Genomic DNA, 6,124 nt, shown 5'->3' on the forward strand with positions numbered 1-6,124 from the left:
TTGGTGGTAACTTTTGTTGCAGAACCGCGCTGCATTCTTCCGTGAGAGCAACGGTTTCAAGGTCATCCAGTTTCACCTTCCTTGAAAGAATAGTCTTCATAAACTTCGCATAACTAGGCATTTGTTCCAGAGCCTCAGCGAAAGGTATATTGATGTGAAGTTTCTTGAACACCTCCAGAAACTTCCCGAACTGTCTATCCAGCTTTTGTTGCTGCAATCTCTTAGGAAAAGGTGGTGGAGGATAGAGCTGTTTCTCCCCTGTATTAGCCTCAGGCAGAGTGTGTTCAATAGTAGTCTTCCTTGGTTTCGCCGCTTTCTCCCTTTGCTTAGATTCTTCATCTCGAACTTCAGCTTCGACTTCTTTTGCCTTTTCAGCATCAGCTACTTTTCCAGACCTTAAGGTAATAGCCTTGACTTGCTCTTTAGCTTCCTTCCTACCTGGTACTTCCGTGTCACTGGGAAGAGTGCCAGGTTGACGATTGAGCACTGCATTGGCTAATTGACCGATTTGATTTTCCAAGGTCTTGATAGAAACCGCCTGACTCTTGCACAACAGCTTAAGTTCCTCAAAATCAGCACTAGTAGGTGCAGCTGCACTTCCCTGTTGAGGATATGATTGTCTTGTAGCATACTGCTGTGGTTGCTGGAATCCAGGTGGGTTAAACTGTTTACTCACTCCTTGCTGATATGGTGGCTGAATAGCATTCTGATTATTTCCCCAGCTGAAATTTGGATGATTTCTGTTGTTAGGATGATAGGTCGCTGGCACAGGCTGCTGTTGTCGCTGATAATTATTCACATACTGAACAGATTCGTTGACAAGAGAACACTGATCCGTAGCATGAGAACCTGCATAAAGCTCACAAACCATAGCTATTTGATTAACTCCATCAACTTCCAGAATACCTGCTACCTTGCCTGATGTCATCCTCTGAGTTGGGTTTTGATGCTCATTTGCAGCCATCGTCTCAATAAGATTGTACGCCTCAGTATAGCTTTTAGCCCATAAGGCGCCTCCACCTGCTGCATCGAGCATGGGCCGAGATTGAGCCCCCAAACCATTATAAAAACCAGTGATTACCATCCAATCCGGCATTCCATGATGTGGACATTTTCTCAACATTTCCTTGTAGCGTTCCCAAGCCTCGCACATAGATTCTGTAGGTTGCTGCGCAAACTGAGTGAGAGCACTCCTCATAGCAGCAGTCTTTGCCATTGGATAAAACTTCACCAGAAACTTTTGCACAAGATCTTGCCACGTAGTGATTGACCCAGCTGGTTCAGAATGTAACCAGTCTTTAGCCTTATCCCTCAGTGAGAATGGGAAAAGCCTCAACTTGATAGCCTCATCAGTCACGCCATTATACTTAAAAGTGCTGCAGATCTCGACAAAATTCCTTATGTGCATGTTGGGGTCTTCAGTTGCCGCTCCTCCAAAAGAAACAGAATTCTGCACCATCTGTATAGTGCCCGGCTTGATTTCAAAGGTGTTAGCTTGAATAGCCGGATGAAGGATGCTTGACTGAATGTCATCAATTTTAGGCCGAGAAAAATCCATAAGAGCTGGATCAGCTTGAACAATATGATCTCCCATGTTTACTGGTTCTTTCTGCTCAGTTCCTGAATCCGAATCCTCAAAATCTAACTTCTCCGGTGTATCAAGAACTTCGTCTTTCTCCTCAGCTGTATCTAAGGTCCTCTTGCGAGCACGAGAACGAGTTTGCATAAACGCACTAAAGTACCTGAAACACAACCGAAAAGAGTAATTAACTACTACGTCATAATCACTGAGTCCTAAGACCAATGATGGTAAGTACATAAACTAAACAAATACGCCGAGTCCCCGGCAGCGGCGCCAAAAACTTGTTAGGGCGAAATCACGCACTAATATTCACGCAAGTATACGCGTTCGCAAGTAATATAGAATACTTTCTAGTTCATTCCCTCAGAGACTCAGACTAAGTTATTGTCTAATTTAACTCACTCACCAATGTATGATTACTTCTCAATGTTAAGATAGTAACACTTAAAATTGTTGATTAAATATTAACTATAATTAACTACTTAATTAACCACTTAACTAACACTACAATTTATCAATAATAAAACACTCATGAGATCACAACTTCATTATTACTTCCTTCTATAGCCATAGATATTACCTTTAGCATGTGACAGTGATGATATTAATCGAATAACACAAAACTGATAAAAGCCAACTTTCATTGTACTAATACCATTCTACCAAACATCCACAATTAAGATAGAAATTGAATAGTCATCAATTATGTTGAGTTCCTATATGTCTACAGAAATTGACAACACAACGATTTAAGCACAAGTTATTCCTTTTGATTACATAGGGCAAATAAAACTGTTAGAGTTACCCACTAATCATGCACAACGTACATGAACCTATGCTAGCATGGCAAGTTCTAAATCTCAAGATCCACTGTCGCTTCACAAGAGATTAACACCCTATCTTATATGTTCGCGACGCACATAAGACGAATACGCACAACCAATACTAGATATCATGCAATCATCACACACTAAAGTATTAAACAATTAACTAAAGAATTCCATAATAAATCCGTTGCAACCCCATGATCACGATTAGCCCATAATAGAACTTATCGCCATCATGGGTTCATATGAAATCATGATAAACGAACACAAGAAAATAACAACTAAACTAATTATATTAAAACAGAGTACGTCACAAGAGTAAATAAGTCAAAGCAAGAAAACTAGCATCCAACGTTACAACGAAACAAGAATCACAAGAATATATGCTTCCTCTTCGTTGTTGTGTGCTAAATCGGTCTTCTTCCTTATCTCCTTTGCTTCTTGCAAAACACAATCTAAAACATAATCCCCTCTTAATACTCTGTGAAAAACGTCTCAAATCTACTTATATAATAGTCCCATAAAACTCAGATTACATAGAAGTTGGAAGCCAAACAGAAGTAGAAGTCTAAAGCAATATATTATTTTCCCCGACCCTGCGCGGCCGCTCAGCATTTCTGCGCGGGCGCGCAAGGCTGCTGCGCGGCCGCTCAGCATTGCTGCGCGGGCGCGCAGGACCCTACTGGAAAATTTCCAGGTTTTCTCCGTTTCTTCGCCGTAATCTGCCCGTTCTTTTCCTCTCGCAATGGTGAACACATGCCAAGGCCTATTCTTGATGATTCCTCCTCCGAAATGCAACTAATACCCTGAAATGCATAAACACTAGAAAAACGCATCAAATACACAAAATACTTGATTTCAAGACACCAATTTAAGCCATTTTAAGACGTTCTAAGTGGTATAAAATGCCACTTATCAGTCAGCCTGCCTGAACTCCACAACATGTTGAAGACTGCGGAATCAAATTTTCCCCCTAAGAAGAGTTCTGTTCTTCTAATTGGTGAAGGTTCCAATCCTAAGAAAAGGAAGAGAAACTCTTCCAAGAAGAAGAAAGTAGGTGAGAAAACGCCGGTTCCACCAAAAGTTGAAGACCCCAAGAGCAAAGTTGTTTGCTTTCACCGTAACAAGGTGGGGCACTGGAAGAGGAACTGCAAGGTTTACCTTGCAGAATTGAAGAAGAGGAAGGGTAGTGAGACTACCGCTTCTGATTCAGGTATGTTCATGATAGAAGTGAATATGTCATTAAATCAAATTTCTACTTGGGTATTAGATACCGCCTGTGGTTCTCATATCTGCAATTGTTGCAGGGACCAAGGAGAAGTAGGACTCTTGAGGAAGAGGAGGTGATTCTACTGATGGGAAATGGAGCAAGAGTTGCTGCTGAAGATGTAGAATCATTTCATTTACATAGGCCTACGGGCAAGACTATTGTTTGAAATAATTGTTATTTTGTTCCCTCGATTATGAGGAATATTATTCCCATGTTAGACTTGGATGGATTTTCATTTATTATTGAGAATAATGAATGTTCTATTCTTATAGATAATATTCTTTATGGACGTGGTACTTTAAATAATGGTCTGTATATATGTGACATAATTTACTTCAGATTGAACAAACTAATAAAAGAAAAGGGATGATGAAAATCTCACTTTATAGTGGCATTGCAGTCTCCATTTAGTAGACATGGAGAGAGGGCTGCAAATTTGCTAGGAATGGTACACACAGATGTATGTGGACCAATTTCTATGCAAGCCATGGGTGGATTTTTATACTTCATTACTTTCATAGATGATAGATCTGGATTCGGATATGTGTTTGATGAAACACAAGTCTGAGGCCTTTGAAAAGTTCAAAGAATATAAGTATGAAGTGGAGAAACAACCAAACATAGTATTATAACTCTTCGATCAGATCGAGGTGGTGAATACTTTAATGGAGTGTTTCTAGATTATCTCAAAATAAATGGTATAGTCTCCCAGTGGACTCCTCCAGATTGGTATCTGAAAGGAGAAATTGAACTTTGTTAGACATAGTTCGGTCCATGATGAGCTATGCAAATCTTCCAGTATTCCTATGGGGTTATGCATTGGAAACCTCAGCATTTACTGAATAAGATGCCTTCCAAATCTGTTCCTCAAACTCCGTATGAGATATGGAAAGTAAGGAAACCGAGTCTTAAACACGTTAAGATTTGGGGATGTCTAGCTTATGTCAAGAAAGTTGACCCAGATAAGCTGGAATATCGATCCGTAAAATGTAGTTTTGTGGGATATCCTAAAGAGACTTTAGGGTATTACTTTTACACCGATCATCGGGTGTTTGTCTCCAGACATGCTACCTTCTTGGAAAAGGAGTTTATCCTTGAAAGAAACAGTGGGAGCAAAATTGAACTTGATGAAGTTCAAGAAGCACAAACTACTACGGATTAAGTGGAAACACATGTTCTGACTGAACAACCTTTTGTGGAACAGCCCATTCATAGGTCAGGGAGAGTGTCTCGCCATATTTGTCGATCATTGATGATGACGACCCTGTGACCTATAATGAGGCTATGAGTAGTGTTGACTCAGAGAAATGGCAAAGTGCCATGAAATCCGGAATGAAATCTATGTATACGATATACGAAAGAATGATTAGAGCAGATGGCCAGGTGGAGACCTTTAAGGCCAGGCTTGTGGCAAAAGGATTCAAACAAAGGCAATGGATTGACTTTGATGAAACCTTTTACCTATAGCCCTGTTATAATCATTTCGGATTTTGCTTGCGATTGCTGCTTACTACGACTATGAGATCTGGCAAATAGCTAGATGGTTTTCTTTCCAAGAGAAATGAAAACCTAGTGTGTAAGATACTGCGAACCATATATGGTTTAAAGCAAGCTTCTCGAAAGATGGAACATTCGTTTTGATGAAACAATCAAAGAGTTTAATTTTATCAAAAACGAAGATGAACCATGCGTCTACAAAAGGGTTAGTGGGAGCGCGGTAACATTTCTTGTATTGTATTGAATTAGAGTTGACACACATAACAACATAGCAGATCCACTCACAAAGCTACTTTCTGAAAGTCACTTTGATCGTCATAAAGACTAGATGGGTATTAGATACCAGAGTGATTGGCTTTAGTACAAGTGAGAGATTGAAAGGAATATGTCCTAAGTCCAATCATGAATTAGGATTTAGGAATAACTCTTTATGTAATCTGTTTTGATTTTATTGATATTAATAAAAGACTTGTTTTGTTTTTATTACGGGCTTTATCTATTTAAGTGTTTAAATAAGATATACCATAGTTTAGAGTAAAGCTTTTTATGGATTATGATGAGATCATAATAGTGAGACCTAAAAAGATGATAACTCTAAACTTAAATAGTTCTTGGTCATAGGATTACTAACTGGTAATTAATAATCCGCAAAGATCGGTACATACTATGTTTGCTTCATTATGAAGGATGTCTGTTCTCATAGACATTTGTGTGGTGACACTATAGCTAGTATGTAGGTGCTTATTATAGAATAAGTTCACTGAACATGACTCGCACAGCTGAACAACTGATGGAGTTCATTCACGTGTCAGCAGTTGTTCACATAGTGATAGTTGTACAAGTATCCTTAGACTTGAGGTCATCATAGTCATCTTGTGTACACTGAACTATGCTTTGGTTTAGTTCTTAGTCTCCAGGGACAATTATTAGGACTTTTCTGGGTATAGG

General features: G+C 39.4%; 1 non-coding gene across 1 annotated transcript; it reads left to right on the plus strand.

The window, feature by feature from the left end:
* Positions 1–1,094: 1,094 nt before the first annotated feature.
* LOC141687926 (small nucleolar RNA R71) lies at positions 1,095–1,201 on the plus strand. Its single transcript, XR_012561404.1, has one exon. It is a non-coding gene; the product is annotated as a small nucleolar RNA R71 (small nucleolar RNA).
* The last annotated feature ends 4,923 nt before the right edge of the window (positions 1,202–6,124 follow it).

The sequence above is a fragment of the Apium graveolens genome, chromosome 9 (assembly GCF_009905375.1).
Source record: "Apium graveolens cultivar Ventura chromosome 9, ASM990537v1, whole genome shotgun sequence".
Classification (NCBI taxonomy): Eukaryota; Viridiplantae; Streptophyta; class Magnoliopsida; order Apiales; family Apiaceae; genus Apium; species Apium graveolens.